Source organism: Rhipicephalus sanguineus, chromosome 5 (assembly GCF_013339695.2).
Source record: "Rhipicephalus sanguineus isolate Rsan-2018 chromosome 5, BIME_Rsan_1.4, whole genome shotgun sequence".
NCBI lineage: Eukaryota > Metazoa > Arthropoda > Arachnida > Ixodida > Ixodidae > Rhipicephalus > Rhipicephalus sanguineus.
In genome coordinates this window covers 57,772,209-57,795,184 of record NC_051180.1, presented here as the reverse complement: position 1 = coordinate 57,795,184, position 22,976 = coordinate 57,772,209, and the positions used below count along the sequence as shown (strand labels likewise).

Here is a 22,976-nt window from a genome sequence, read left to right as displayed (position 1 = left end):
TACTCAGGTTACTGGTGAAGCTTCCGTTTCTTTTTGTTGAATGAACTACCGCTTGTATTTATGCGTGTGCAGTAGAAGTGAATGCCCGAGTACAACCAATACGCTTACTAAAAAAAAGTCAAAGAAAAGCGAGCGAAACTGGATGCCCGGCGACCCCAACAGCTGGCAGGTCAGATCTCTGAAAGAAAGAGACCCTCTCTTCCATGAACCGCGAAGCCTGTAGCGCACTTCTTTTCTCTCATTATCGAGATGAACCCGTTAACCCCAACGAGCATCTGTTATGTTGTAGTGTGACAGCGCACACTAGAGCCCAAGATGGGGTGAGCGGACGCGCGTTAGGGGGCTTACTTGTTGGCCGCTTGCCATAAGACAGGCTTGCAGCGGCCACACATTCTGCGTGTTCCTTTTGTTGTTCGATCCCTGGGGATTGCCCAAGGCCGAGTGTTCGTTAAAGAACACAGGCACGACCGTACAACTCTCTCTTCAACAACCAGCGCAATAACGGACAAGGGACAAGAAAGGGAACATAGACGAGCGCTGTATTTATGCGAGCGAACTCCAACTGCTGTTTCTAACGTGGTGCCCCTTCGAATGATTCCGTTCCAGTGGTCTGCCCGCCGCCGTAGTGGTTATGGTGCTCGACTGCTGACCCAAAAGTCGCGGGATCAAATCCGGGCTGCGGTGGGCCCATTTCGATAGAGGCCAAATTGTGGAGGCCCGTGCACTTAGATTTAGGTGCACGTTATTGAGTCTCAGGTGGTCGAATATCCGGGGGCCCTCCACGACGGCGTTTCTCGTAGTCATATCTTGGGTTTGGGATGTAAAACGCAAACAAGTTATTATTATTTACTTCGAGGCATAACTGGTTCCACAACTTGACCTTGAACGGTTTCTGTTGACGTCCGCGTTAAAGAAGTGCGCTCGTCAAGGTCGCTTCCTGCTTGTTCAGTTAGAGTATGAACTGCTGCAGCTGCAGTCACAGCAGTGTCAGCAGAGTGCGATAATAATCGATTACAACGCGCTTTAGAGCTGTATACACTCGGAAAGCGGCTTCACCAGCAGGAAGACGTTTTCCTCAGGCAGTGGGAAGGAAGAACAGTGCCTTCTTAACGCTGCCATGGAGACCACCCGTTTAACGTTGTGGTAATCAATGGACAAAAAAATGAAATTTTGTACGATCGTTAGCATTTGACCAAGCAAAGAAGTAATAATAATAATATCCGGGGTTTTACATCCCAAAACCACGATATGATTATGAGGGACGCCGTAGTGGAGGGCTCCGGACATTTTGACCATCTGGTGTTCTTTAACGTGCACTGATAACGCGCAGCACACGGGCCTCTAGCATTTCGCCTTCATCGAAATGCGAACGCCGTTGCCGGGAATGAACCCGCGACCTTTAGGTCAGCAGCCGAGCGCCGTAACCGCTACACCAAGGCGGCGGACTGGCAAGCAAGTTTCTTGCCCGTTAAGATTTCGGCAAAACAGAAGAAAGAGGAACAAAAACCTCATCAGGTTCCACTGGTGAGCCCATATGTTATCAGGTGTTAGAGCATTGCGTAATGGGGCGCCTTAATTATAAAAATGCAAATCGAGACGCATGCAAACATGGAGAAATTTTTAACCACTATTGCGAAAAAAAAAAGGATTTATATAGTATGAGATCTGGCGGTGACAAAAAGGGTACAGCTGGAATATTTTACTGGCACGGTTTCACGGGATTCAACCACTCGGGGAAACCCGCGGGCTACGGAAGGCGCCATAGTGCAATAGTGGAAATAATTTCGCCTTTAATTTCGAACGTAGAAGTTTAAATACCACGAATGATTTCGTCCTTAATTTGAAATACTTGTCGCATGGCATATGTGCCGAACTTCAGATGTTTAGAAAAGCTTCGAATAAACGCACGCAATCCAGTTTGATAGTGGTCAAACAGGATTGCGATTCCTGATCACTTGCGAATCATGTTTGATCAGGATTGCAATCCTGATTTAACAAGATTGATACTGGTTTGATAAGGAACCAGCGAGCATGTTGTCCGTTATCCAACGCTTAAAAAGTCATCTGAAACATTTGGAACGTACCGCTTATACAACCGAACAACGACTCCGTGTCCCCTCGCGGCGGACACGGATCCATAAACGCTGGCGAATCTTTTTTATCTTGGTGAGTGGCAGTAATTTTAATTTGCTACATGTTACACGACCAGACGAGCGCTCGTCCAACTCTTGAATGTTTAATTTTAGTTCGCTCTCCTTGAACATGTACACTGTACCTAATTTCCAACGTGCTCGACGTGCCATCTTTTTGTACCTAATGTTCCTATATAGCAATGACATGCACCGTATACACAGGTACCGGGCTCTTAGAATAAGCTGTAGGGTCCTCACTCGCACATCCTCTGGCGCATGTGATAGCAGGTAGCAGGGCCACCCCAGACCGAAGCCTTCGGCGATCAACTTCTTTTGCCCCGGAAAGGCTGCGGGGAAGGAAGGACACGCATGGAGATATAAAAATTATTTCGCATTTCGCTTCAATCAGTGTGCCCAAAAGGCTCAACGAATACATTCCTTAAAGGAAGAAAGAGCATTGTTCAAGAACTTCTAGCGCTTACAGGAACGCGGCGAAAACCGCAAGTATGCAAAAATAGAACGGTGCTTCCAAACTCCCCATATTTACCCGGTGCAACTTAGCTTCGTTGTCTAAACGCATGCGGGTACTCTGGAGATCAGATCTGCTGTATGTAATAATCTGCGATTTCACGTACCAACACCCCGATATGATTATGAGGCAGGCCGTATAGTGGAGGGCTCTGGAAATTTAAACCATCTGGTGTTCTTTAACCGGCATCGCACAGTACACGGGCATCTAGCATTTTGCTTCCATCGAAATGCGAAATTCGTGGGATGTGACGGTTAGGCCCGTAGCCAGGGGGGGAGGCGCTAGGGGCCCGGGCACCCCCCGAAATATTGGTGAAGTATGTGTTTTTACCAAAAATAAATACTAAAATACGTGTTTTTTTTTTCAAAAAGTCAAGGTTTTCAGCAAGTGCCCCCCCCCCCTCCCCCCCGAAAAAAATTCCTGGCTACGGCCCTGGTGACGGTAATACGAAGTCGCTGCTGAAACGCTTAAAAGATGACTTTTGAGCATTCTACCATGCACAACTGAAAGATTCAGAGCCAGTTCATTGTGCATAGTACGGAGTACTTTAGAAGGGTGACCACACTGACATATGAGAAAATTTGTGAAGTACTTTTAAATGGACTGCGAATATCCACCTCTAGCTGACTGCGAGGCTCACGCACTGTCCATCTTGAGCTCATGGAAGACGTGTGCATTGGAAATGGCCCGACATACTATAATTGTCCGAAAATTTGCAACCGTGGGTATTGTCAACGCGCTTGTTCTTACAGTAATTTCCAGCAGTGGAAGCACTATGCGCTCGGAACAGCACGTGTGCTGATGGGTCAGTTTTTTTTGTTTTTTGTTTTTTTTTCTCTCTTTGCCCGCGCCCGCCAGGACGACATGGAGAAGCAAGCGATATCTTGCCCGCCGCGGCAGCTTCTACGCTGAACAGTCGCTTTTTGGTTCGCTCGCTCACGCCATGCATGGTCGTGCCCTCCTTTACTTTCAGCGCCTCCCACTAAGCCACGCCTTTCTTTATAATTACCGAGGAGGAGCTAGAGCGTCGAGACCGAGCAGTGAACCACCAGTTCACGCCGGCCACCTTATAGCCGCCTTCGCACACGTTTTTGCCACGAGATTTCGACGATAATGTTTAATGTGGTCGTTCTTCCTGGTTGCGACGTGTAGGACGCCGCAGAAAGGTACGAAACGATTAATTTCTCCATCAGCGGTCGCTGGGAAAACTGCAGTGGAATCATCTGACTCGCGGGATAACTGCACAGTCACCTTTCGCGCCATGGACCCCGGTATACGAGTGCATCTATTTTATACTATTCTTTTAAAAAACACACGCTTTCGCTCTTACATAAGTACGTGAACAATAATGTATGGCTGAAAACCATGAACCTTTAAGAATATCTAAAAGCTTCAAGGTTTCGCTTTGAAGGAAAGAAGTGGCGACATTGCCTAACTGACAAGCAGTCCCCTGTACTGTGCACTGTGGATTCGATTGGTGTGTGATGGCATTATTCCGAGCTAAAAGTGGCACCTATCTTGTGGGTACCACTTTTAGGAAAAAAAAACGTTATGGGTGATGTGACACAGATTTCGATGTCCGAGGTATAGTTGCAGCATGGGCAGCAAGGAAAGAAGGAAAACTCTAAACGAAACGCGGGCAGGCTTGCAAGGACTGAGCGGTCGTCTACCCTACAGTGCGGAAGAGAAACTGGGGAGGGATGGTATTGATAGAGGAATAGAAACTCATCCACTGACGTCGCGAACGCGGCTCCACTTTTATGCTTTATGAGCGTCACAGAAGGTAAATCAGTCCGGTCGTATAGTGGCTGAATAGTTCGGTTCACAAACGACCATTATAGGAAGACGGTTTTTAAACGTGAACTGCCAAAAATTCAAAATGCATGGCCTCAGGCCTCTTACATTCCACTGGAATAGGAAGCGCTTCTAACGTCGCTTCGATGACAGAAGCGCTTGCTGTTCACTTTGCTACACACCTTGCTTTAGCTGGCCGTTTCATTAACATGAACCGTACCACAATGTGCACGCGTGCATGACAAACATGATGAATGGCTTGTCATGGCGTGTGCGACATAACGCGTCATGAATGCAACGACGGGAGCATGGGGGGGGGGGGGGGGAAGGGGGTATTGAAGAAAATGTCAGCTAACGTTGCCATTTGAAAAAAAAGGCCTTTCCCATATCTCATATATAAGTTATTTCTCAAGGGTATTTGGCGTCATGATTCCAGAAAATATCGATACCGATCTCCAGATTGATTAATTCTGGACGCCCATTCTGAAATACAGAGTTTTTGTTCCACGGTTATGTTTAAACACATTGTGACCGCAGCGGGTGCTTCACGAAACAAAAAGGTTTGAGGCCAGTCACGTTCCTGGTGTTTACCCTAACAAAGCGTTGTTAATCGCATTAGTCGAGAAAATAATACGATCGTCAACGTGGATTTTTGGGCTAGTTGGTTATATGCTTCAGAATGGGGCATAGCGCTAACACACACGGACGAGGAAGATACAACAGGACAAGCGCAAATTTTAAACTGATTGTTTATTTTCGAAAGCAACAGTATAAATAGATCCGTACGCAAAAGCACGACTCTTCGCACATGAAAACCTAAAGAGTGCACAGTGGTATATAGGAATGCCGATAAGACTACCAGAGAGATTGTGGAAGCCGCCATGATCGCGAGGGCCGGTGATAGCTATGTCAGCTGCCCGTCGGTGGCGCTGACTGCTAATGAATTGGCCTTTCTTGACGCTGCAGGTTTTCATGTGCGATGAGTGGTGCTTTTGCGTATGGATCTATTTATACTGTTGCTTTCGAAAATAAACAATCAGTTGAAAGTTAGCGCTTGTCCTGTTGTCTCTTCCTCGTCCGTGTGTGTTAGCGCTATGCCCCATTCTGAAAAATAATACGAGTACGTCACAATACTCTATTTCTTGTGAAGAACAAAATAACTGCTAAAGGTCTAAACACAGTGGCTTGATGCCTGGCAACGCATAGCTGTGACGAAAGAAGAAATATCCGGATTATCTCGTTGTGTGGAGGCGACCCTCGTGGTAAACAACAAGTATTCAACAGTGATCCTCGACTGTAGAGGTGAGTTGTTCACCTTCAGCAAGAAGAACACGTGTTCGCACAAATAGGTATTTCCGGACATGGCGACGATCCATCAGCCTGTCGGCGTAGCGCCGGGAAATGTGCATCGTCAAGAAACTCGTAGAAGTCTGGCACACCTAGACAGTCAGTGTGGAGCGGGCTGCTAGCGAAAGGTTCACGGGCATGCGCCAACGAACGCTATATATGATATTGTATACGTCAGCGTGCTGAAGTGTTCACGTCTCCCCGACGCAACTGGCAACTGCGCTCGAACGCGAGTGCCGACGTTACGTAGGACTGCGAGCTTGACGCACAGTGTAGTCGACGTGCTTGGTAAGCCCGTGACTCGCGCATAACTACCCGATTCACAGAAATACGTCAGCCCACCTCGCAACTGGCTCAAAATCAAACAATGCGCCACAACCAGCCCCTCGTTGACTGCTTCGCTTGACAATTCCCTGCAGTCCGAACCTGCGACCTTCGGATCCGTAGGTCGCGGGTTCGGTCCCTGACAGCGGCAAGTCGTCTTTTTGTCCACTTTACTTTCTTCGCATCTATATCAGAATTGTTACAATGCACTTGAAACAGTACGATTAACGTCCTTTAAACCTTCCTTGGCTTCACTATCTGCTGGCTTTCATTAAGGTCGCGTTAAAATGAACGAGGCACTTACGGACATTAAAACAAGACGGTGAGATGGGCTAGTTGGTGAACATTCATGTTAAAGCACAAAGCTTACGAGCGCACATAAAACGAGGACCGAAGATTTCAGAACTTGACAGGACAGCGCTTAACTGACAACTGATATTTTTATTGAACAGTATAACATTTAAAAGCAATTGCAATTGGTTCTCTTGTGCTTTTAAATGTTATTCTGTTCAATGAAAATTTCAGTTGTGAGTTGAGCGCTGTCCTGTCAAGTTCTTAAATCTTCGGTCCTCGTTTTATGTGCGCTTATAAGCATTGTGCTTTAACATGAATTTACGGACATTAGCCAGGGAGGTCTGTGAGGTCACAAGGGAAGGAAGCAGTACGCATTTGAATTTGTTCGCGCTGAGCATGGGTCTTTCGTGCTATACCTATGCATTTTATTTACAGTTATTTACGTTTAGTCACAGGAAATGAAAAGCAGCAGGCTATGTACAGCAGAAACATAGAACGAATAAAGAGTTTTCAAATCATAGTGACTTGTGACAGCTGCATTGCTTTTTCAGATTTGCATTTACTACTGCCATATACCGTTAAGGTCAATATGGTGTTAAAGAATGGAGAAGGCGTAATTATTACGGATATGTTAAATAATAACGGCGCAAAGATGCAGCAGTCATAAAGTAATAACATATGTCGCTTCAGAAAAGCAAATGACCGCAGAAAGATAATGAGCAAACGCATACTCTAAATAAGAACAACTAAATTAGAAGTAAACAAAGGAGATTAATAGATCATTGAATATAATTCTAAAGCACACCATTAGACAAAAGATGAATCTGAAATACTGACGATGGAAGCTGCTAATGTGCGCCCCTCGTTGGTGATCAATGGAATGAATGAATGAATGAATGAATGAATGAATGAATGAATGAATGAATGAATGAATGAATGAATGAACTGATATCTGATTTGTTCTAGAATAAGGAGCATGGATTTTATGTCCTCCAACTAATCATCCGCCTTGCGCTGACAAAAAAAACAAAGGAATGGGGGGGGGGGGGTACAATTTCATTTTGCATGCATTTTCTTTTCCTCACCTTGCGCACCTCATATTTTATCGGCTGTCCGCATTTTAATGAAATGTGCCTGCATTTAAGAAAGAAACTTGGTTCACTATGCGTTAAATTGTAGAACGAGTACAAATTTGCAAAGCTTAAAAAAACTGGAAATTTGGAAGGCATGTTGCTAATTTACACATAGATGTTCAAGTGTGAGTGCCACAGGGACACTGCATTGAGATGCTTAAACACTTCTTCAAGAGCATTGTACGTACATTCGTTATAAGCAATGCGTTCATCCGCCCCGGTACGTCCAAACGTTGCATCGAGTTTAAGCTTCCATGAACTTTGTCGTCTACTGCTATAGTTGAAAGCATGTGAGGTTATCATGGTAAAACTTTTTAATTACATAGACAAGAAGTGGAAATCTTTCTACGCGTTTTAGGAAGCACGCGTAAGGTTTGCTCATTGAGTTTCCTTTGTGCCTCTGGATAATCCAACGTGAACTCGAGTTTAAAACCCCGAAAAATGAGGACAATTTTAAGAGTCATATTCATACAGTTTTTGTACATCTCTTTCAACTGCGGGCACAAAAATAATAATAAAATTCATCTCCTCCAGGGAAACGGCGTATCTGTCAATCGGTCTGTGGGCCAAAATGTTTGCACAAATATGTCGCTTTTTTGCTTTTTATGCTCGTGAAATACGCGCCAACCACGCTTGTATAGAAAAGACCACTTTAAGCCCAGTTTTGACTCATGTCATCACTGTTCAATAATATCCTGCTCTTCAGTAACTCTTGTGAGCACGGCATGAATGAAAACTAAACGAAAGGTTAAATTTTTAAGGCAAGGTGCTTTAACTTGAATCAAATTTATTGAACACCACAACATCGACCACAAAGACAGAGGGCAATCTAGAAGCTCCATTAGTGTTATCTACCAACAGATCATAATATTAATATAATGTTTTCTGTGGTTCCACGTGCCAGAATCACGATATGGTTATGAGGCACGCAGTAGTGGACGGCTTCGGAAATTTCGACCATCTAGTGCATCACACAGTATGCACTGGCCTCTAGTATTTCGCCTCCATTGAAATGCGACCACCGCGGCCAGGATCGAAACAGCGACTTTCCGCTCAGCAGCCGAGCACCGTGCCAATACATGAACCAAACGAACAATAAAGCGGATGAGAGCACATATATAACTGCCTTTTTAAGTGCTATATAGAAACTGCGTGAAAAAAAAAATGAAATGAGAGCTGACAAAACGTAAACGTCATGTTCCACGTGTACTGTACTGTTGTGCATAAAAATACTTTCAAGAAAAAAATAACGTCAAAGCGGGGCGACTACATAGCGTCTACACGTATTACAAACTATTTTTTCCTGTTCGCGTTTCCATTCGCCTATCGCTAAGCTATGTCAAAAAGGGTTTGTAATACCTGTGTCACACGGGCGCCCAAAAAGTCTTTTACGTAAGCGGTCTTTTACTATGTTGAAAGACTTTTTATGTAGAGGCGTTCCCTCGCAGTCACACGGCACCGACAATCTCTTTTTAGAGGTTCCTTCCGAATGCGCTACCAAGAGAGTGGTGCTCGCTTTCAAAACAGAACCAGCGAAAAGAAAATTATGTATCCCGATAGAAGATGTCCGAATTTATTGTATGGCACGTTTGTTGACATGAATGTAACAACTCCAGTTTAAAAAAAAAGGTTCACGCGGTAGTATCTTAAGGAGCGTTTGCACAACTGGTGGCCTTTGTATATTATTCTGGCAACAGTGGGCGTCTGTTTTCCTTGTTAGCGCTCTTGTCTGCCACGCCACGGATGATCGTACGGAGGAAAAAGTGAAAATTGCAAGTCTTGTAGCATACCATCTCTCCCTGGAAAACGCGGCAGACGCGGCGAGACGGGGCAGGCGCTGCTGCGATGTCAGCGTAGAGTTAATCGTTGTGTTTCTGCGAGCGCAGTGCGTGCAGGTTATCCTCCCATAGCCTAATTAATGTCCAGGTGTCCCTCTCAGACCACTGTACCCGGGGCTTCTTTTCTTGGGGGGCTGATTGCACACCGGCGTTCGCCTTTCCACGCTCACTCGCGTCCATGCTCGCGTCTATGCGGACGGCCATAACCCCAACCAGTTCGGCCTGTTTACGAGAGTACACAAATAATAAAGTTTAAATGGTTTTCTTACGCTGCTTACGACAAATGAAATTTATTTTTATGGTGAGCCCAAGTGACACCGAAATAAAAAGTTGCCGATTTTTTTCACCGCTTCATAAATGCTGGCGCCCACTGGTTTCGAGGCTACTCTTTTACCGCCGTGAAAGAGTTCATATAACGCTGTTTCCAGAAAAGACCTCTTCTGAAAAAGAGATCGCTCTGTGTCGTGTGACAGCGCGTGGAACTCTTTTTCGGAAAAAGTCTTCCTGCTTGAAAGACTTTTTCGTGTCCCTGTGACACGGGTATTATTCATGCACACTACGCGTCAAGTCTCTAAATTATGTTCGGTAGTCCTGAACTCGGAAGGGAAACATGAAGCATTGTCTCGTCCTTTATCACAGATAGCTGAAAATACCAAAAGGCAGGATCAAGTGAAAGTCCCGCATACTAAATGAAGCATATTTCCAAATATCAATTGTGCTGTCAAGATCACTTGCAATTCTAGAGTGGGACACAAGATTAAACGCACACTCTACCAGTGGGATAGCCTAATCTGAGTTGTGCTGAACTTAGTGCATGCATGAACCAGTCGCAAACCTCTAATGCAAATCAAACCTAAACGAGCTACACAACACCTGAAACACACACAACACACACACGCGCGTGCACTTTATATAGATAAAGATAGAAGTGTTCTTACATACAGTGAATTCAACAGCTTGAAGGAGAGGACGTACACAATGAATTGGTTTTTAACGTCCATGCTTACACGCCAACTCGACCACTCATCATTATTTACTTCGTGGAGATGCGTGGTTTTAACAATAGGTTTAACAATAGGCTAATATAAATCATAATGGTGACAAAACAATATAAAGCACCTGCAAACACAAACCCTTTATACTAGTCGGCGACTTCAACGTACACATTATGGACCTTACGACCTAGCTTTGTCGTCGACTCTCACTGTCCGGTGTCACGGCATATAGAAAACCGTTGCTATAGTCGAAACATATATGTGTGTACTTGAATGAAAACAAGGTCTACAATAGACGAACATCAATCACAATTGTGACAGACAATATAAAACACCTACAAGCACGAACCCTTTATATCCTAGTCGGCGACTTCAACGTGGACATTAGGGACCTTACGACCTAGCTTTGTCGTCGATTCTTTATGTCACTTTATGTCATACAATTTACATTATATGGGGCAACGCTCGGGCAACGTACGGTTACTCACCCACACGATACCCAGAGATTCGCCCACTCATCATGACTCACTTCGTGGAGATGCGTGTTTTTCTTCCTACGTTTCGGCCGGGGTCCAGCCTTCCTCGGTGAATATATTTAACAGCATTGCCATACTGAGGCCGTCCGTGCAATGTTGTTGTTTGTATTGCTTGAAGCGTAGGAAAAATAACAACGTTTTCATCCTGTATATATATATTGTCATGGCGAGGAGCGTGGAGACGAAGACGAAGTAGAGAAGAGAACAGGTGACCCAACGTACGGTGCTGTCTATGTTTTTCTTCCTTAGAATATATATATATATATACATATATATATATTATATAAGGAAGAGAAACACAGACAACCCCGTTTGTTGGACGAGCTTTTCTGTTATCTACTTCGACTGCCTGGTCATGTGAGCGCCCGATTTCTCCACTGCTTCCTGTGGGTATTCGGCACAACTCAGGTTAGTCTACATTAGGATATATATGAAAAAGAGGTAGACAAACGTGCGAAATACAAGTTTTCCTAGCGTTTCGGCAGGAGGGCCTGCCTTCGGAAGGCAGGTCCTCCTGCCGGAACGTTAGTAAATCTTGTGTTTTATATATATATATATATATATATATATATATATATATATATATATATATATATATATATATATATATATAGATATATATAGATATATATATGTGTGTGTGTGTGTGTGTGTGTGTGTGTGTGTGTGTGTGTGTGGTGTGTGTGTGTGTGTGTGTGTGTGTGTAAGGGTGTTTTTTATTACCAGGTGCGTTCATGTCACTCGAAATGTCTTTAAAACCACATGCTGGCACTGCGCACAATTCTGTGGTGTATGATCCGGCTTTCTCGAAGAGACCGCCGGACATTAGAAATCAATCCGTGAAATCCACTAAGTAGCGAAATTTCCTAAGTATACATAATTACTGCCGCATATAGCACCATACAAATTGTCGCTGCTTGGTTAAGCTTACTTACTGCTTACTTTAGCTGCTTACTTTAGAGTAATGGTAGAGATAATCGCTATGTGGTCGCTGCAGTAGACCTTGATTGGTTCCGCGACCATTTTCAGCAAGGCGACTTTGTTCCTTTTGTCGAGCATTCTATTCACGCTGTTCTTCTGGTGTCTTTAATTTACGTCGTCTACCCACAGCCTTAGAATGAACTGAATAAGTTGCTAGACGGGTCTCTCATTTATATATAAGAGCGGGGAACACATGCGGGGAGAAGGAAGGGCCGTTTAACGTCATTCGAAGCCCTTGTTTCAAATGCAAAGCAGCTGCAACCTAATTCGGCAACACGCAGGAGGGTGTTTTAGGGGCGAAGCTCCTTAGGGTGTGGGTCGTTCTCTCCTCTGTATTAGTAGTATGTAGCCACCTCGCCCGATAGGCAACGGGCGAGCGCCGATCGGTAAAGCCCCCCCCCCTCTCTCTCTCTCTCGCCTCGCCGACGCTCCGCGCTGGCTGCGTTGCAGATGCGTGCTCTAGTCACCCCCCCCCCTGACAAGGGCTGCGTCTGCTAGAGAGTTTCTTGATTGAAAAAACCGACTGCTCGCGCTGCGCAACCGTTAACTGACCACCCCGTATATATAGGCACTGGATTTTGACCTCCAAGGCAGTGCCTGTGTGAGATTTCTCCTGTGCGTGATTAAACAATAAAAATTCACAGCTTACATGTAAAATTAAAGTGAGCTGCAAGTCGCCATGACTCTCATCGACCCTTTAGTATAAACGCGCGCGATCTCACGTCGTTGTTGATGTACTGGGCAGAATTCACGGAAGATTCACATATGGCGCGTGTCATTGGTGAAAGGCAAACGTTCGATTTAGTGCGGCGACGTACGCTAGGGGGACCATTGTAATAAAATCCGCTCGCTGTTGGCGCGCTTTCACTTTCACTCGGAGTATTCACGGTTTACCGATGATTTCCTCCGGAGCTTCGCCCCACTCATCATCATTCTCCCTGTAGATATGCTGTGGATTTTTTTTTATTTTTCACAGGCGCCTTATCATTCATCATGTGGTTTTGATGCTTGTTTTGTGGCTTTCTTTATTAAAACAATTACTGAGCTCTGTAGACGGTTTCGCTGTTTACATACACAGACCCTGGACGGCTTCCGGTTTCGTGCACTGGCGTAGCATTGGCGGGAAACAAAAGCCTTGGCGGGTAGTCCGCAGATTTTCAACACTTCTCATTCTGTGCCTAGCCAAATATTTCAAATAAAGATGCTTATAATCTACACCCAACATTATAAGAGTTAGCCCTTAACTTATAGGCCTTCCTTTTATCTGAAGGCGGAAAAGGGGTCTTTCCTTACTCTGACATAACTTAAAAACACGTTTTAAGCTTTGGTGTTATAGGATGATAAATGAAGAACCGGAAGTTTCTTGGGGTACAACAAGTGCTGCTACTATCGCAATCTTGAAACCGTCTATACTGTATGCTTGATTGCAAAGTAAGATATGCCGAGTACTAAACTCTAAATTTAAACTCCAAAGAACACGTACCTTTGATGGCGCGGAAGATTCCGGTCGATAATCCCGCCGTGAGGGGAAGAATAAAAGGAACGGTTCCTTGCAAATTACCGAAACAAATGAAATGTAATTTCGGACGGTGATTTGCCTTTACTTTCATTGACGTCATTTGAATGCAGCCCTCGATAGAGAAAACGCATTCCTATCCAAATCAGAACCAAGCTCCCTAAAGAGTTGCACCGCTCGGCATGGTAAAGCTGCCTTGACGCATACGAGGCAATCAACACATCTGCTTGTTAAGTAAGCCAAGCAGGACAGCTGAGAAATGAAAGAGGCCTCGAGGCAATAGCCTCGACGCGTCTAACTCCGCCCGCGCCATTGAGTCTGTGACACCGAAATTTAAGCGTATTGAGACAGTTTGCATTGTCGCACACAAAAAAAAAATATCGCAGCTGTTCTGTCAGAAGCCGCGTGACAAGATAAAGCTGGTGAATGTCGTGATTGGGTAATGATTAGCGCGCTTTTACGGTGGCACTCCTTTTCACAGCGCTCTGCAACCGGCAAACGTTGTTTGTTTGGCTTGTCTGTTTGTTTGCTTCTCGCATGACACCGGATAACAGGCTAATCTGTGCGAGACGAAAAGTAATTAGCCGAGGCGTCGCAGAAAGGCAAGAGCAAGGGGGGTGTGTTATCGGGCAGCCATGGGGACATGCTCAAAGACGACAGAAAAGAGTAGAGAAATATATAACGGCCGCACAATCTGTTGTTACGTGAAATCTTTATTCGCTAAGCTATAGAGCGCCTACAACATTTTTTCCCCCGCCTCATCACTGGATGTCGCACTTCGTTGGCGAACGTTCCGGGTTTTTCGCTCGGCAAGAAAGCAGAGACAAAAGTTTCACTATCTCGCTGACGCGAATTATTGTCATTACTCATCCAGATTGTTTAAAGTAAACGGTTGCCAGACGTTTAGAGGGTAAGTGAAGGTGAGTAACACAAGCGATATCTTTCATGAGGTTATTATTCTAAATATTATAGTATTATTCGTGCAACGACGCACTCCGCCGCGGAGGCTCGATGCGTACTCGAAAACGTTTTCATTTCCCGAGTGTATAGCAAGTGATGAAAGAACCCCGTTGGTATTCGGTCACCGATGGCAATGCAAATGATGTTTACCTTGCTGTGCACTCGCAGGTCCTGCTTTAGTAACTGCTTTCTGTTATCCTGTGGGTCCTGTGGGTCGCGCTGCCCTCAGCAAACGATGGTCAACTACCAACTCGCCCAACTTGCCGTTTTGATTCAGTCACAAAGTTGTACAGGGAACATCCATTTGATGCAATCAGCAACGATGTAGACGTTGCCGTTGCGGAAGGAAAAATATGATGTTACACTACTTGTGCACAATGTTAAGACTATACGTGTGGGCGCGTCTGCATATAGCATTCGTGTGCGCGGGTATGTATACTGCATATTCGTACATGGGCTGATGTCATGTTCTTAGGAATTTGTGACGAAATCGCTGCAGGGCACGAAAAGGTGCGCTCGTCGCTCTTTCATGAGTGTGGGACATCAAACCCCAACAATTAATTATTCTTTCATAGGCAGGTGACGGCAAATCATGTGAGACAGAAAGAGCTTCCTTTCATTGGCTCCCTGTATACACTCTGTTATCTAATGACAAATTCTTCCATTACCAGAAAAAACGCGGAATGCGTGAACATGAACCATATTACTGCTGGCTTTACGTAAGCATGTTCGCGCGTGGTGACGTACACGTGATGTATGTGTGGTAACAGATGCCTGTCTTTTGTACATAATATGTAGCACTTATCCGCACATAAACATAATCCAGAGATAATGATTACATTGTTGAAAATATCAATAAGGGGTGTTCGAGTAGGGTGACCTCCCGTCATGCGACTCGCAGGGCTGTCCCACATAGAGAGCTGTTGTCCCGCGTCCAGCGAGAGATGCAAATATCTTCAAAAAATGACCCGCATTGCACATCTCATTATTATTGTTCGGCAGCACCTTGAGTTCAGCTGCATCTGGCCACCCTGTTTTACGATGTTTTAGCAACAAGCATTCCAAGCTTCCGAAAAAGTCAGCTAGCCGAGTGGTTCACGGCTGCGACGAATGCTTGTGGCGCTGCAGCTGCGACCTCTGCGACCGCTAAGCACAAGGCGACAACATCTTGAGTTCGGGAGATCAGACCGAGCCATTTTAGAGGCAGTTCGATCTGACAAGAAAGTAAAACAAGCGGTGTCGAGTACTTGTCATGCTCTAAATAAGTAACGCGTAGAAACTAAGCTACAGCTGTTTCGCAAGTGACTATTTTTTGCGTTGCCAAAATTTTTATAGTCATATTAATAACATTGTTTCATGTAGGAGAAAATTAGTCATGTATAGCACGGTTTTGTTTACACAGGTATGCATTTGAACTTCGACTTGGATCAGTCGCTCTACTTCCCTCTTTCAGAGATGTCAAAATATTGCTAGAGAAAACTTTCTCGGTTAATATCTAATCGTGCTGTGTCATCATATCCCCCCCCCCCGCTTTTTTTTCCCGGTCAGCGTGTCCCACATTTCGCATAGAAGGAATGTGGTCGCCCTATGTTTGCCAGAACATGAACTCATAAAGTGAAAAGAACAACAGGAGGGTTTCGACTTGGGCTTGTTGGTGATTCATCTTGATGGGAACTGATGCGCACAAAAGACAGGGACACAAGAAGGAACATAGATGAACAGACGAAGCGCAAACAGGGGGGTGGCTGGCCATTCATTGCGAAAAATGTGGTTGCAAACCTGATTATCAAAGTTGCACTGTAATTGCAAAGAACAAAAGGGAAACAACGCGCCTAATCATGGAAGCTCACAATATCTCATGTCTCAAAGACAAATGCATCAGCATGCCATCTATCTCTTTATCAGCCAAAGAAATAGCATCTCACCGGTATTACACGTGTGTGTTAGATTGTCTTTGCTTCCTTCGTAATACGAAATGAGTGTACTTTGGCATATAAGGTCTCATTTCCCGCCAATAAATTGTTGTTTGCGCTTCATCTGTCCATCTATGTTCCTTCTTGTGTCCCTGTCTTTTGTTCGCATCAGTTCCCATCAAGATGAAAAGAACAAGCAACACATTTTCTGTTTTCGCGTTATCTGCACGCTGTGTGCTGTTCGCGCTCTGCATTCTGCACCCTTGTTAATGAACGTGGCGTTGATGCGTACTCCTTAACGGGACAAGTACTTTCGCGAGGGGGGTGAGAGATGGTGGGCACCTCCCCACCAGATACCGCCCACATGGTGGATGCCCATTTCGGCACGCATACACGCCGTTAGCTCCTCCTCCTACTGAGCGGAGTGCAATGTTGGGCCCCCAAGAAACGCGTTGTGCACAGCTTTTACCCTTACGCCAGCTATAGGCGTGGTCCACGCACTGCGATACGTTTGCTACTGGCGCGAAAGCAGCACGCGGTGCTTTAGTCCTCTCGGCACCTTCGGGTACAGTGCCCACCGGAGCCGCGCCGCAGTAAGTCGCCTTTGAAGACGCGAGCTCCGTTGCATGTCTCTCCTGGACCTTCGAGTGGTCCACCCGTTCCCCGCTCTAGTTCCGTAACGCGGCCCTTCCTATCCAGTCTGAAGCGTGCAAGGAGACTCGGAGTCGCATCTCAGCTTTCAGCGGACCTCGTCGTTTCTTTTAATCTTCGCAGCCCCCTCTTGTTGTTGTTGTCCGCATCTCAAAAAGCGGTTTGGGGCGCACTGTAGCATCGTTTATCTGCCCGCAACGCACGCTGTTGCTGGGGTAAACAGATTAGCCGCCAAGGGCGGACGCGTGCAAGCGCATGCGCTTTCCGCTCTCCACGTCTTCGTCTTGTCTGTGTGCAGTTGTCCAATTGGTCGTACCATTATGTACAAAGCGCGCGGGAGCCATCGTTCAACAAGTTTTTCGTTCAGCACCACAGAATGTGCGAAGCTGGCTCCGCGGACTTCACGAAGATGTGCTTCGTTGAAGCTGAATTTCTCTGTGTATTCTGCCTGACACGTTGCCTCTGCCGACAGCAATGCATTCTGTGCTTCAAGTCGTGAGGAACATGCAGAACCAACGAAAGATACGACTTCGCAGCCCGCCTGTATTTCGATTGGGACAACCTGTGACGGCGGGATGTGAGTTTCTGCTTTGAAGATAACTGCATCTGCGCATATTTCGTGTCGAGGTTTACGTTCTCTTTTTTTTTCTATCACTGAATCATTCACTCGTTGGTGAAAAGCGCATTCGTATCTGCAACAATCCTTTCATTTTTCTTCTTTCAACACCGCCCATAACCGAACCCAGAGGAAGAAAATTCGGAGGGCCGAACAGTTGAAATGTCTTGCTTTAAAAGTTAGTGAACCTAGAAGCAAGTTTAGAAAATTCCCGCCTGCTTAGTGATACCATGGCGACGGACACACGCCTTCCTTTAGTGATACCGTTTGTTCGGTTGCTGATAATGGTATCTGTTTCATTGGACAACTATGGATCGCAGTTGTCGTCAAGTAACTTACAATTACAAATGTGTCACTTACATCAGTATAATGCACGTAGCTACTTTTAGATTAACCATTCCCGTATAAGCCATCTCAGGATGACTGTTGACGTTAATGTCGACTTCAATGTTACGAAACGCGAGCACATCTTGTCGCATCGCTTTAAGGTATTCGGCGCTTCCCTATCTGGGCACCTGGTAGTTTACAGGAATTATATGTTTGGTCCACTTCTAAAAAGCTCCACTTCTTAGAGAAGGCCAGCCGCGCCGAAGCTTGCCGTCAGATGCTGCACAACGCTAAAGGCTTAGCGCGCTCCTTTGAGGTAATACCGCATGCTTAAAAGAGAATAAAGTTTGTCGATGGCCTGCTTTAACGCCACTTCACGCTGTGGCGGTGCACAATTGTCAGCTGATAGCGAGCGAATGAATATGTAATTCGAATAACTCTTAAAGCTATCATGTCTCGCGAAACCTCGCTGGGCCTCTCCAGAGTTTCAGTTCATCTTAATCAAGTCATAGCTTCACCGCAAGGACGAAGCAACGAATGCGAGCAACAAATCAGAATGTCACACGAAGAACGGCAGGCAGCTCGAGGCTGGCTGCGCGCTGCTCAAGCACAAAGGACGCACGAAAATAACACACACAAGGCGGGTGCGAAATAACAACTGTCACAGTTCTTATTTCAACTAGCCCTTGTTTTGGCTCTTCTAGCTAGCAAACGAAACTCCTTTCGCAAACGCGGCCGCTGCAGTGAGCGAAGTGACCTTCGTTCGGTCTAAAGGTTCAACGCAAACTTTTCGGTGACAGCATAAGACTTACAACCCCCCCCCCCCTCAAGAGATAAGCGCACGAGCACGGGCGACCATGTCTTGTATGTCAAAGACAAGTCGGAGGCGCACATCCCAACTCCAGCGAAACACTAGAGAGTTTAGAATTGCGGACCCAAGGAGCTAGGGGACCCAAAAATTTGCGAGCCTCCAAGGCGCATGCGCCGAACCCAAGCCACTCTTGGGCTCTTGCGCTCGTGTTGTACCAAGACCCAAAAATCGAAAACTATAGAGTGGGTCGCCAGCGAGACGACGCAAATGCAGTACGGGCAACGACGCAGCGTCGCCCGCACCTCACATAACTTTAATTTTGCCATGTGTGGCGTCCCCTGCGTTTGACGCCTGCGCTTGATCCAACTCTCAAACGCTGCTGCTCCTCCGAACACAGGAGCAGCCTACCCAACGCAGCTACTAGCGGGCTGACGGCTTTGTAGCACACCCTTCGCGCCATCTCGTGTGATAGTGAACACACTGAATTATCCCCGAGCAATGCGTACCGCCAGCGGTCGCTAGATGGTGTATATAAACACATCGCCGTTAGCATTCTGTAGGACGTATGGCACGTGGCACGGTTGTCTAACATGGGGCGCTGGGGAGCGAGGGGTCACAGGTTCAAATCCCCAGTCGCGCGCTTCGGAAAATTTTTGTTTGTTAATGCTGATAATTGGTTGTTAATGATATATATATATATATATATGAAAGAAAGCTAGTCACAGTGAAAAACATAACATTTATTCTGGGCTTTCGGCCGGGGACCGGCCTTTATCAAAGAATACATTCGTACATGGCGTACGGCTTTAAGTACAGATTTTGACAATACATAGATGTAGACACACCATCGTGATTCGTTGGACCATGACATGGGAGGGGCCAGAACAATAACAACAGCAAACAAATCCCAGGGAGAGAGCGACACGCATACAAGGTGACATACACAGCATTGCAATCTGTGAAGAGTAGAGTATAGGCGGGGTCAGAACATACACAAAATAAATAACAAACAGCGAAACGAACCTACGTGTGGGGTTCGGAACGAGAGGCGGAGGGAAAAAAAAGAAAAAAAAATGACTAAGATGCGAACAGACCCATCAACTACATATATATATATATATATATATATATATATATATATATATATATATATATATATATATATATATATATATATATATATATATATATATATATATATATATAACTGTGTATGTATTGTGGGAACCTGTACTTAAGCCCAAACGCAATGTAATACCGGTAATACTGTCATCTTTGATAAAGGCCGGTCCCCGGCCGCAAGCTCAGAATAGATGTTATGTTTTAAAGACGATAGTCTTTCTTGGGGAACTTAAAGGGCCCCTCACCAGGTTTGACAATTTTGAGCTAAAGAGCGCAATGCATACATTGGGCGTCCACGATCACGTCTGCCAAAATTTGCAACGCTACGCGCCGCCGAAAAGGGTGAAATTTCAAGGTGAACGCTGCTTGCCCTTCCTCTCGCGGGCGCGCGCTTTAGAGAATGAGGGGATGACGTACATGAGAAAATGGCCCTGTGTAGATGGTAGTGCTGTGACGTCGCTCCTCTACGTAGATGACTGTGCTCTGACGTCGCCAACAGTAGCACGTGACACTGCGATAATTATTTGACACGACATGTGTAGTTTGTGTAATTTGTTGCTTGAATAGATTAATAAAACTTGAGAGAAATAATGAGACACACAAAGGGAATGTGTGCGTCTTTTTCATTTTTTTTTCGTGTACTGCAGTAAGATGCGGGGCTAATGTGCCTCCCTTTCCCATGCGTTCGTGTCCCCGCGGTTAGCGCATCGAGCAGACGCCAGCCCTTTCTTTCATTCATTCATTCATTCATTCATTCATTCATTCATTCATTCATTCATTCATTCATTCATTCATTCAAAAAACTTTATTAAGAGTCCTGAATCCCGGTCTTTCAGACCGAGGCGGGCCGCGTCCACGTCGGCACCGTTAGGCCGAGCCTTAGGGCGCCATCGTGAACCCTCTGGACAGCCCGTAGTTGATCCTGATACGAACAGCTGGAGATCATCTTCTGCCAGTGAAGCCATTTTTCTTCGGGGTTGGCGAGAGTCGCGGGACAGCCCGCCAGCATGTGTCTGATTTCAATGATGCCATCGCATGCGTCACATTCTTTTCTAATTTCACTTTCAGGGTGAATTTTTTTTACAAAATACGGAGTGGGGTACGTCCCAGTTTGCAGTAAACGTAGCGTGACTGCCTGAGCCCTGTTCAACTTTACGTGTGGCAGTGGGAATTGCCTACGCCCCAAGTAGTAGTATTTAGTGATCTTGTTGTAGGTTAGTAAATTATCTTTATGATCCCCGGAATGGCCCTGGAAACGAAAGTAATGTTCTGGCGCCTTCGAGCGCTCATTATGCTCATTTATTCTACGGCGTCCAAGTAAACGTTAATGCGGCACTGGCTCATGATACCGCCACTCTCGTGCCCGTACAAATGTCTCGCCTTTCATGCCCATCGCGCAGAAACAGACAGTACACCACAGAGAACGCGGACAAAACGCCCACGGACGCTACATAAAAAAAAAAAGGTAGCGGCCGTGCAACGCCGCTCGCGTGCTCGGGCTGGTTCGGGCTAGTCATGCGCACGTGACCATGCATGCGCATGACGTGTTCGTGCGTATGTGTCAAGTGAAGAGGGCAGGGAAGGGATTTGGCTTGCTAAGGCTACACGGGGCGAGTGGCAAGGGTCTGAAACTCGCCTCAAGGTTTCGCGCCGCTACAAATTATTGTTTTTCTCAGCTCGTAATGAACCGATTCCAAAAATTCTTGCGGCATACTGCTCTTCATTCGGCACACAACAACTTCCAGCGTCTAACTAAAATTTGCTATGTGGCCTGGTGAGGGGCCCTTTAAACGCAGAAATTTTGGTCTGTCTTTCTGTTTGTCGGCACGTCACTCTATTCAGCCACCCGGCCAACGTTGAACCACTTGCTTACCGCCCACCCATCTTGAACTGGTACGGCTGTTCCTACTTGTGAACGTTGTCGATCAAAAAGTAAATATTACGCATATCTGAGGAGCAACATCATTGGGTAAGTATTAGGAGGTGTGTTCCTTTAATAGAAAATACATAGATACGCAAATTTAAAGACCCTAGTTTCTTAAGCTGCGCTGAAAATGCGGCTGCGCTGAAACTTGTCTTCCTCCGTGCCCTCTGCACAAGCTCATGTGTTTCGGTTTCGGTTCAGTATTGCATTGTACGAATGACAGGGGGCGCCGCTCTGGCATTCCTGTTTTACCCAGGCGACGTGTAAACAAGAGCTTTTGTGGAGAGTACTTGTTGAGTGCGGACGTTTCTTCTCCTTCGGCGCATCGCGCCAAACCGCGTGTTCGGGCTGGCCGGCGTCCCCGCCGGTCGCGTTGGTCACCGCCGGTCTTCACCTGCCGCTGCGCCGGGACTACCAGCCCGCAACACAGCACTCATGTTTCCCGACGTATTGCCAGATGGCGTCCATATCTCCCGCAGCGCCTCATCTATCGTCTTTACACGACATTTGCAGCGAAGCACGCAGATACGCGGCCAATTTTTTTCACTGTGACTTTCTCTTATATATTTTAACTGATAGCCAGGAATATTCTTTTGATATATATATATATATATATATATATATATATATATATACGTGCACGGAACATGACGGCAAAAACTCGCCGAGAGTGTCCATATAATTGATATCGCAATACGATTCTTAATCAGTGCAAGATTGTCATCGGCATAACTTTGGACGACTTTACATAAAACGAGACACACTGTACTTGAATATCCTCAGCATAACGAATATATGTCGTAATGAGGCAATTTAAACAGACCGCAGCACGTTGCTAATCTATACCGAAAGTTAAAGCGCGAAACTGCAAGAACCAGACAGAGAAGACAGACGGTTGTCCGTGCGTATTCTCTGTTTCGTTAATGAAAACCTGCCGATAATAAAGCCAAGGAAGATACGTTATATTACATTAAAGTGTAGTTGGGCGAAAAGTAAATGAAATTTAAATTTAAAAAATATATCTATGCCCTGCCTGCACCACATATGCTTCGCAGGCCAAGGTAGATAAATCAGATAAAAGAACAAAATGTACTAAAATTTTTATTTAAAAAAGGAAATAAAAAAATTGATCCCACCACCTACAAGGGAAGACACAGGGGACGTTAAATGTAATGTTTTAAGTGTATTGTAGTAATTGTGGCAAAGATGTGAAGAAAGTAAAAGGGACGAAAA

The 22,976-nt window shown here is 45.6% G+C and overlaps 1 protein-coding gene across 4 annotated transcripts in view; it reads left to right on the top strand.

Moving 5' to 3' along the window:
• LOC119393665 (cholinesterase) overlaps window positions 1-22,976 on the top strand; it is a 92,344-nt gene that overhangs the window by 49,310 nt on the left and 20,058 nt on the right. The window contains exon 1 of one of the 4 annotated variants that reach the window (XM_037660782.2): window positions 17,397-17,520. The exons of the other annotated variants lie outside the window; for them this stretch is intronic. The gene's annotated coding sequence lies outside the window, so the exon portion shown is untranslated. Of the gene's footprint in view, window positions 1-17,396; window positions 17,521-22,976 lie in introns of those variants that run through there. 4 annotated transcript variants of the gene reach the window in all.